At 51.5% G+C, this 10862-nt stretch overlaps 1 long non-coding RNA gene across 1 annotated transcript; it reads right to left on the reverse strand.

Moving 5' to 3' along the window:
• On the reverse strand, positions 2205 to 10292 carry LOC110408184. Its single transcript, XR_002444204.1, has 5 exons — positions 9987 to 10292; positions 9360 to 9536; positions 6994 to 7190; positions 5335 to 5444; positions 2205 to 3753 (listed from the first exon to the last, which is right to left on the reverse strand). It is a non-coding gene; the product is annotated as an uncharacterized LOC110408184 (long non-coding RNA).

The raw sequence follows: 10862 nt of genomic DNA on the forward strand, positions 1-10862 counted from the left end.
CTCCTGATAACAAAGCTCCTTAATGCAGCAGGGAAAGCCATAATGAGCTCCCAGAGCTGGGATCAGAAGCAAAGACAAACGAGAGCTAGAAATAAGGCACATGTTCTAAATGCAAGGGTAATTTCCCAACCTGACAAGGACATTCAGGGTGTTTACTATCTGTCACGCATCACTCAGCCTTGAAATTAAGATGCAACATATGCAAGAGCTCAACCAGGAGCACGGGCTCAGGGCAATGACTCGTGGAAGCTAGATTCATTAAGCCGCTGAGTTCCATGCTCATGTCACATCAACTGAGTTCAGCAGAGCACAGAACCCTATGAAATTAATCCAGCTCCAGGTTTTCCAAATAGAAATGCTTTCATCTGGCACAACTTAACACATGCTGCCCTTCTGTGCATATCAGCCCACGCTGGCACAAAGCCCCATGCATCCTCCCTTGCCATGCAGGGAGATGTGCCCAGGTGCATCGTGTCTCCTGAATAACAGCAGACACAAAATACAGCACTTGCTTTGCAGTAGAAAAGTTAGCAGGAATAACAGAAGCACAAGACAAGCAGCAGTCCAGGTGCCCATGGTGACAGCACACACAGGTTTTGCTGACAGAGCTCCAGCCCAGCACTGTTCAGAATTGCCATCAGCTAGATCTGAGCTTGCAGGCAAAATCTAATTAGGTTTCAGCTCTTTGTCACCCAAAAGAAATACTGACATGCTGCCCAGCCCCAAATCACCCTTCTTTAGTCCCACCCCATTCCCAGCTGGGTTCAGGCCTCTGTGGGATGTCACAGCTTTGCAGCACTCCTGCAATAACTGCACCAGAGCTCCTGATTTACAGGAATAATGGGAACTTAAACCAATCTATCACCTGTTATCTAGTGGTGTTACGTGTTGTTAATCCTATTAGCACACACCAATGAGAGGATGCACCACAGCTGTGCATACCCAGCCCATAGCCCACCAATCCCTCACAGCCCTGGGGCCTGCATTACCATGGGCATTAAACAGATGGAGAAAAATAGCATGAAAATAAAAGTTCCTCAAGCTCTCATCAGCTTTTTCCAGCTTTCAGCCTACCAAGAGTAGCTATTCACTGCCACTGCAGTTATTGGCATTAAATTACCTCCCTAGTGAGACCCACCTGCATCGGGGCTGCAGTGCCATACAGATACAGACAAAGATGCCCACGATGCATTATCCTCACCCGCACACTGGGAAAACTGGGAAGGATGCACGGCTCAGCCAGGAGATCTTCCCCTTCTCAGCCAGCCCACAGTGATGAGTTGGGTCTGAACCCAGCCAAAGCGTTCCACTGTGGCTCTCAAACAGCTCCCAGATTCGTCACATCTCGGTCACCTGGGGACACTGGATTCACCCAGTTCAGCTCAGTAATATAATTTGCTTTGTTTCCTTTATTCAGGGATCCAAGTACATTTTATACATTAACCTGAGCCTTTCACCAGCACAATTAATTCAGCAAACTGGGCTATTCATAGGGCCATTGTTACTGAAAGATGTGCAATATGAGCTACTAAAATATATAAACAACAGCAGACGGGATTGCAGAGTGGATTGGCAGAAAGTAATTAAGTGAGCTGGAAGCCGGCCAGGACAGTAAAATGAATTATTCTGTTTGGATTTCTTTTTTCCAAATGGCCAGAAGTGGTCCAGGCTTTGTGTTGCTACCCAGCTCTGTGTATGAGCTGGGAGAAGCAGCCCTGTCTGCTGCAGGATGGCAGCAAACCCACTGGGCCCAGTGCACTAGATCCATGCCTTGGCATACATGGGGTGAGAGGCAATGTGCTCTTTCCAAGGACCCAAACATTTGTATGTACAGCAACCAGTGCAGCTGGGTGCAGACCTCACCTGGGGTCTCTGGAAGAGCAGAAGAGCAGGATTGCAGCTGCCAAGTCAGGGAGCTAGCACCTCCAGCTCTTGCAGACTCCTCAGCCCTGTAGAACACCTGCACAGCTCCAGCACATGCAAGCCCCCACTGCAGGAGCTGCACCTGGCCCAGCTCCTCCTGAGCTGACCTTCAGCCTTGGCTGATGCAACCCAGGAGCCCCTGCAGCATCTCCATAGGCAGGGCTCATCACCTCGGAAAGATCTTTCAGGAGCAGAGCTCCAACATCTTCCCCACAAAAATAAAATTAAAAAAAAAAAGTATATACATAAAAGGACAAGGTTTGACAAGCATCAAACCTGCAGCCACAGTCCCCCAGACCAGCTCCTCTGCCCGCTCTGGCTTTTATTAAGGGGCAGCTGCTGCCTGACTGAGCTGCTGCACCTGCCCTGGGATGAATCAGTCCTTAAGGACTTTCCCCTATCAACATCCCACTGCAAGATCCAGAGGCTTTCCTTGCCCCACAGTGATGCTGGACCACACTGTAGCCCATCACTTCCTGCATTCTACCCCATTCCCCTTGCCCCGCGTGGCCTTCCAGACCTAGAGCCACATCCTGACCTGGATCATAGCTCCCAGCCCTCTCCAACGCTGATTACATGAGGTTGACTGAGGTGGGGTGAAACAAACAACCTAAGCTACAGCACAAGAGGCCAGAATGCCCAGAAATTGCTATTTATGTGGGAAATAAACAGCTGCAAAGAGCAGTGAGGTCACAGTGAAGTGCGGAGCGCGGAAAGCGAGCCTCTTCTTGACTTCTTCTGCCTCTAGAGAGCATTGTTGCATTTTCTTCCCAGCAAGAGACAAGAACAGAGGCATCTCCCCGCTCTGCAAGTAGTGGCACTTGAAATGCTGCAGTGGCATATAACAGTCTCACATTAAAACCCCCATACATCCCTTTGGCAAGCTCTGAGGACTAACAAAGCCTCACACAGAAGGTCACTGCGCTTCGGGATCCGGCTTTCTTCTCATTCAACACGCATCAGGGGCTCACAGCAAAACACTTCTTGGGGAAGGGCAATTGTTCCTCCCTGAGCAGAGCAAAAGGGCTTTGTAGAGCATCACGGTGTGGGCAGGAGGTGGGGAGGGAGGTGGTGAGAGCGTGGGCAGAGGGAGGAGGAGGAGGAAGCACGACCTCGTGTGTGTGACCCGTGCTCTGCTCACCTGCGGGATGCAGCCCTTGCTTAGGCACCGAGAGAGAGGACAAATCCCTGATGGGACCGCAGCGAGCCTCATCTGCTGCCCCTGCGTGCAGGATTCATCCCATCGCAGCATCCCTGCGTGACACCACCACCTCCTCTTCCTCCTGCTCCATCTGCCCCATCCTGCCCTTACCCCCCTGCTGCCTGCTCCCTCAGTCCAACTCATTATCCACGATCAATTAAAATATATTTTTAAAAGAGCATCATTACTGCTACGAAGAGAAAGGTTATTACTGGTCCAATTTGCCACGGACAGAATAATTACTGTCTCCCACGCAGTGAGTCAGGCTGCAGCCAGGGCTCGGCCACTGGGGACAAGCAGTGTCTGGTGGCAGCCGGAGGGCGATGTGTTCGGGCTGATGGGCTGATAAGGGGCAGCAGACATCGGTGAGAACATGTTGTAATGAGCTGCACTCGCTGAAGCACTCACTGCTTTCAAAGCTGGCATGTCTGCCATCATTCTCTTCTTCTGGAGCGCGGGAGGGAAACCAGAGGGACAAGGACAAGGGAGGCATGCAAAGGGTGAAGCAAAAATACCATTTTGCATGAGCTCAGCTGCTGTGAAATCCTTTAGAGAACTCCCAGCTGCACATCCAGCGCGTCTCGGGGGAGGACAGGAGCAGGTTTTTGGCTTCTCCAGGTCACGGCCACCTGGGCAGAGCAGAGGGAAGCTCTGAGCAAGGCCGGCACTCGGCAACCATCTGTGCAGCCAAGACTTGTTATAAACAACACCAGCCGGTTTGATACAGCACTTGTTTGCAGAGGAAAGAAGAGCAAGAAATGCCAGTGCTAGGAGTCAGGGTGGCAGCTCAGCCCCCAGGATTCCTGTGGGAACCAACACCTTCCTTACAACGAGAACCAACTCGCCAAAACCTTGGCAACATAGCAAATCTCCTCTCAAGGGAGAGCTGCTGGTGCTCTGAAGCATTGCTCTCCCTTGCATCTCTCTGCTCTAACCCCTGGCTCTCTGCTGAGCTGATCTCCTCATCAGCTGAGAGCTTAACCCCCATGCGAACCCTGGCTGCAGGCAGGGAAGCCACAGCCCTGTGATACGATCAGAGCACTTCTCTTTTGGGGTGGTTAAGGGTTTGCTTCGGGGGCTCTGGGCACAGGAGAAATGGTCTGGCTCAGGGGCTTGGCCACTGAGTTTCGCGCTTCTATTCTGGAGTGGCTCTGCTCCCTCTGCCCTGCTGGCTCAGTAGGCACAGTGGGGATGGGTTGATGGTTGGACTCGATGATCCTAGAGGTCTTTTCCAACCTTACTAATGCAGTGATTTTACAATCCTATAAGCCACCAAGACCTGCAGGGGATCCCAAGAGCCTCACACATGGGGGAAATGACAGCAGCACGGTGTGGCAGGGGGACAAGGCACGGCACGGTGGTGGCACCCATTTGTCACCGGCTCATGGAGGTGACACTGGCACACCTCATCTCATCCCTGTCCCTGCAGGCAGCGGGTTTGCTTCCAGCTTGGGCATTCTTGGAAATCGCCTCCAGTGTCAAAACACGGGCAGGAAGGAGGCTGATCTAGAGGCTGTTTTTGTGTCTTTTGTTCTGTTATTCTTTTACGGTGGCTGTTCTCCAAGTATTAAACAATTGGCCGACCGAGGGATCCTGCTATGAAGTCAGGAGTTATATTTAAATTTCGGCTTTCCCACTGAAGCTGGGATTCAGCAGAGGAGCGGGAAGGCTTGCACACCTCTCTCCCAGAATCATTTATAATGGAGCACAGCATTCTCCACTGCATGGACACAAATGCTCAGCCTGGGCTATGCAACAGGGCTTTTCTGATGCTTTATGAATGATTGCCATGAACAGAGAAAGCCAGAAAGTCTACCTGGACTGCAAATTAGCACCAGAATAGGGTTGTTTCTAGCCAGAGAATAGAAGACATTTCCCTCTGCTAAACTGCCCACCAGTAGGCATTGAAAGCCGCACAGCCCCTGCGAGCAGAGCACGAGTAGCAGGGCAAAGCCTTTGTCCTCTGGCTGCCTTTGATGCTGGATGAGGAAGGGGAAATTTTCCTCAGCGCTGAGCAGGTTTTGGCGATTTCTTGGTTTTCACACCCACTCAAGCAAAAGTGTATTTTCTAGCAAAGGGAAGTATGTCAGGCCATTGATTTCTCGGGCAGCTGCACTGCAGAGCAGACAGAGCTAAACTCGGTGATGCATTAGGCTGCTGGCGGCAAACCAAGCACCTAGTAAAAATTGCTTTAAAAACAAAAAAGATACCTTGTTGTTGCTGCTGTTGTTTCGTGGTGCATTTGGAGAATAACCTGCTTGCTTTTAGACTTCTGTCCTTGGCTACCCCATCCCAAACAGGGGGAAGAGCACTGCACAGGCTGCGAAACGAGAGAACATTAGAGAATGGTAGAATCATGAAGGTTGGAAAAGACCACTAAGCTCATCAAGCCCAACCATCAGCCCATCCCCACCACGCCCAGTGCTCTAGCTCTGGGAAGCAGTGGAGGATCAATATAGAGAGGCATATGTTTAATCACCAGCCTTAATAGCTCCACACCTGACAGAGGCGTGCAACAAAAAGAGCAGTCCCTGAGTGGCAAGAGCTGCCTGAGCCACCAAACTCCTGCGGAGCAGCACATCCCTGTACCGCACTAACGATGGCTGCCTGCTGCTCGGCATCGACTGACGAGGGCTGACAACGCCGTGGCTTCGTCTGCTGCCACCATTCCCTGCTAGGTGCTCACTGCACAGCTATGATAGAGCACGGAGCCTGGCTGCATTGCCAGCAGGAGCAGCAAGCACACAGCTGAGGCTTCCCCCAAATTTTCCCCCCATAGCTTGAAGGGCCTTGGCATTTTAGATGCTTTGACTGCGAGCGGGGCGAGTTCTTCCTTCTGGCCTCCGTTCCCTTCTGACAGGTTTTGCCAGATGGAGAGACGCGATTACGGGAGCAACGATTGGCACCGCTCCTCCATCCATCCCACTTTGGTTTGCAAATGCTGAATAACGAGAAGCACTTGGCTGGCAAGACCTTGCCACCGCGGGCTCCATTTGCAAACAGCAGCACCTAAAGTGCAACCATCCATCAAAGCAAAGCAGGGGCAGCCCAACCGCTTGGCTCCCTACACTGCACCGAGTGCCGCTCCAGAAATGCAGAGGCTGAAGTTAACCATGACCCTCCCTCCCATGCCCACCTCCTCCCAACCCTCCCCCCCCCCCTCCCAGGGAAGCTCAGTGGGGGCAGCAGGGATCGCTCCCCACCACCCCCAGGCAGCACTGCCACAGGGATTTGAAGACAGCCATAATTTCTTGTGAGAACATTTCCAGGCGTGCCTGGCTAAATTATTCACAAGGAATAAGAGATGAACCCATCTGGAAAAGAATAAAAAAATAAAACCAACTAGAAAAGGCCACTGGAATCGGGCCAGCAGCTTTCTGCTGTAAGGCTGTTGCCAGTTTGCAAAGTTTGTGTTTGCTCTGTGAAAGAAGATAGCAATTATTTATATTGGGTTAATGGAAAGGGGATCCGTAGCATGACATATAGCGTGAGCAAATTGGGAAGCAGGGAATAACGCCATGCACCTGGCCAGGAGGAAGGGCGGATATGCCTCATCTTTGCCATAACACAGAAAAATCATCTCAGAACCATCCCGGCTGGTATTTACCCCGTTTAGCACTCAGAACGTTAAAGCTCTGTTGCAAATTTTAGAGAAGAAAACATATTTCAGCAGTGTTTGTTGGAAATATCATTAGGATAACAGTCACCCCCGCGATGTTTTATTGCAGGCATTTACTTCCATGCTTCCATTTGCAGTGATTACTCCCGAAATTACTTCTAAACATCCAAACTGCAAAGGAAAGGAGTTAGTCTGGAGCTGCGATTGATTGCTGTGTTTACTCTTGCATGAGCAATGGTAATAGATCTACCTCTTTTTGCAGTGTTTTGCTTAACGAGATGCTGGAGCCCTCGGTGAATGCATCTCCACAGCAGGAGGCTGAGCTGGCAGAGCTGAGTGCTCCCTGCGCAGGGACCCGGTGGCACCCCAAAGCCAGGCAAAGCAAAGCAGAGCCTCTGCTAAAAACGCATTTCTTTGGCTTGAATGTACGTAGAAAGGGTGGGAAATCTGTGGAAAAAAAAAAAATAGACAAAAAACTGCAATTTGCATGAGGTAGTCTGAGAGTGCATCTCAGCAATGTTGGGTAACAAACACCTGGGATTTCAGCTCCTTTAATCAACACTTAGAGCAGATTTAATAATGTATTAGCAGCAGACAGGCAAAAGGAGTTTGGGGAAACGACAGGAAAATAAAGCAGATAAATGCACTAATTGCAGCTTATCTGACAGCATCGCTTTCTCCTCTGCAGCTGAGACTCCAGCTCTAATATTTATACATTAGGCAGGATTGATTCCCTGGGCTGAGGCATGGCGGCAGTGGCTGATGGATGGGCACCGTCTCAGCAAATGCCAGTGCAGGGTTCCTCCACGTACCACAGACTGAAAGAGAGAGCCCTTCCCAGCAGAGGGGCTGTGTACAGCATGGGCAACCCGATATACGTGTTGTCTCTGCACATTTAGGCAGGGCTGCTTTGCAATGGCTTTGTTCGTGTGTTTGCGTGTTTAGGAGGGGGCAGATGGGCTCCCATCCTTCTGGGGAGCTCCTTGCCCAAACCATCTGCATATAGATAAGAGGCTCCAGACTGGAAATCTGTACCTCGGTCACTTCCCACAAAGGGGAAAAAAAAAAAAGCAGCTGAAAATGGAGAAGGGGAATAACGATGGATGCAGCTGCACAGAGCATCTCTGCGTCTCAGGGTTTTCCACGGTTCCATCAATTTGGCCAGAAGTCTGGCCCCCCCAGACCTTAACCCTAGCCCTAACCCAAGCCCCCCTCCCTACATTAGGGCAGCCCCCACACGTTCTGCAGCCCTGGGACTTTCCTGCCTGTATTCTCACCAAACTGCCCCTCAGAAGGGGCTTGCTAAAACGTTTCCTTCCATTTAGTGCTTGTGCCAAGAAATGGCCAAATCCAGGGTGGCCTCAACTGGTTGTGCAACTTGAAGAGGAGGCCTCCGGGGGCTTCATCCAAGGCGAATCCCAGGCAGATAGCATCTTCCCGGGCCGCAGCAAGCAGCCCCCTGTTGTTCTGCAAAACCACAGCATCTGCAGCCCTTTTCACACAGCAATCAATCATCGCAGGGCTCGGTGGCAGGAGCTGGCAGGGACCAAGTGTGTCAAAGTGCCTGAGCTCACACACTGCCGCAGAGGGCAGAATTTAAAGAGGGGAAAAGCACAAAGTGAAAAAAAAAAACCAGCAGCAGCCGAAGTGCTGACCCAGCACATTCGAAGCAAAGCTTTTGGGTTGTTTTGTTGGGTTTTTTGGGGGGGAGAGAGGAGGGAGAAGAAAGTCATCCTGAAATCACTGCTCCTGAAGCATGTCAGATTGACACCAGGAAGTTCATCGCAGCACTCCCAGCCCACTGCTGATGAAAGGAAGGTGGAAGTGCATGAGATCACTCTGCTCCTCTGGGCTTTGTGCTGTGCCTGGCTGTGCATTTCTCACCCTCTAGGGCCACCCCAGAGCACAGACACCATTAATCCCCACCATCGATCTCTGTGCTCTGTTCCCTGCAGAGCAGAGCTACGATGCACCCACTCTGTTGCATGGCAGCCAATATCCGTGAGCCACATAAACCCAGGAGAAATCTAGAAATACGCCAGTGCCTCAGCCTGGAGCGCTTTCCCCTGCAACCTGCGGCAACATCTTGGGAAGAAATTCTCCCAAGCCCAGGCAGAGACCCAGCTCTCCTCTAGCCTTCGTTTTCAGGAACATTGATTTCACAGTGTAAGCAAAATGATCCAAAGGGTAATCCCAGCCCACTCGCATCCACAGCACCACAAAGGCAGGGATGCTCCTGATGCAGCTTCCCCAGTGGGCCGGCAGCCCCACATGGAGGATTGCTGCTGGTTCTCCAGCCAAAAGACTCCACTGCATCTTCTGAGCCTGCTCTCACTGGGGCTGTGTTGCTGTAGGGATGGGTACTAGGCACAGTGCTCTGCAGGACCAGCAAGCAGCGAGCATGGCACTCACTCATCAGGGCTCCTCAGGAATTTCCTAAGATCCCTATGGAGGTGTGCTGTATTCCCATCCCCACACCATGCCCTATGCCATGCTCCATCCTGGGCAGAATTTGCTAGATAATTGCTGAAGCTGCTTGCAGCCTGGTCTGGATGCTCCCTCCCGGTCTCTGCGTGTGCCCAGGGCTTGCTGGCACATCTTCCAGCCCACACTCACAGTTTCCAGCAGTGAGAAGCTGAGGCCTTGCAGAGCTTCACAACGGATGCCCATCCCTCTCGGCTCCGAAACCAGTCTCCCAGGCTGCCAGCTTTGCCCTGGACCAATCTTCATTCCATCTGTCCCAAAGGCGCAGCGGGGGAATGGCCACACAGGCACTGAGCAGCCCCGAGGTTGCTGGAGCCAGAAGAAAACAGGGCAGAGCATCGCTGTCAGAGTTAATTCGAACCAAGCAGTGCCTGGTGGAGCAGACAGGGGTGCTGCAGTGACAAGGCCACCATGAGCTGAGATGCTGGCAGCAAGGGGAGAGCAAAAGGCTTGCTCCAAAAGTTGGGGTGCAATTGTTTCCAACACTCTGAGGCACGGCTGCAGGGTGGCAAGAAAAGCCCAGGATCTGCATGCAGAATGTTCAACCTGCACACGGGCAGTGCTAGCAGCAGTGAAACACGGCATCTTACCCAAGGTATTGCCTCTGTTGCTGTCATTCTGTGCCTAATTAATGGAGATCTATTATTTTGTGCAACACAATAGCTACATCCAAGAAGCAATCACTCTGGACAGAGCTTGTGCTTAGGAAACAAACATATTTCAGGACAACTCACAGTATCAACATAAGGCAAGCAGTACCTGCACAGCAAAATGCACCTTTCCAGCACCTCTCCTGCTTCCTTTAGTGCTATTCCTCCAGCTCTCCCATTTGGGCAGGGACCCATCCCCAGGCAGGTAAATCCCCTCACATGCTGCTTGGTGTAGGTGATGGAGGGCTTCAAGGTAGGGCAGGGGGAAGCAAAGCCTCCTCCCCCCAGCAGGCAGGACACAGCCCCAATCACCTGGCTTATCCCCACCTCCCCTCCCTGCAGCACCAGCACATGAGGGGAATCCCCAGGGCTGCTGCAGTTGGCTGGAAGGACCAGCCCTGCCAGCTGGTTTCAATTTTCTCTGTGTTAGTAAAAGAAAGAGAAAAAAAAAAAAAAAAAAAAGTCTTTTAATATGTATTCAGCATCTCTCTGAAGGCTTTTTTAGCTAAAAAAAAACCATAACATTGATACCTCATCGGTTTGCAATGACAGCCCCATGGGGAGTTAGTGCTGTGCCAAATGCCCCAGCAGCCCCATCCCAGCCCACTGGGTTAGCATGCATTGGGAGCTCTGGTGTGGAGATGGCAGCCAGCTTTTGGTGTTGGAAGGCCAAATGTAAGGAGCAATGAGTTTGTGCAAAGCGCAGGATGAGCACCAGCAGCAGGTCAGCAGCTCCCACTAGCCCCAGCATCCCCACACCAGCCATCCTCAGCCTCTCCCCTTTTCCTCCTTGACACCTCCTCTTGGCTTTGTCAAGTTGAATTAAAATTCCTATCCGTGGCCAGTTTTTTGTTTTTTTTTTCAGTCATTCCATTATCACCCGTGTGCTCTGCTGCTTTGTTGAGCTCGTTTCATCAGGAATCCACCTCTTGGTGAATGGAGCTGTATTTAGGGGGCCTGTGTTTGTGTCTGAATGGGTCTATTC

Source organism: Numida meleagris, chromosome 19 (assembly GCF_002078875.1).
Source record: "Numida meleagris isolate 19003 breed g44 Domestic line chromosome 19, NumMel1.0, whole genome shotgun sequence".
Taxonomy (NCBI): domain Eukaryota; kingdom Metazoa; phylum Chordata; class Aves; order Galliformes; family Numididae; genus Numida; species Numida meleagris.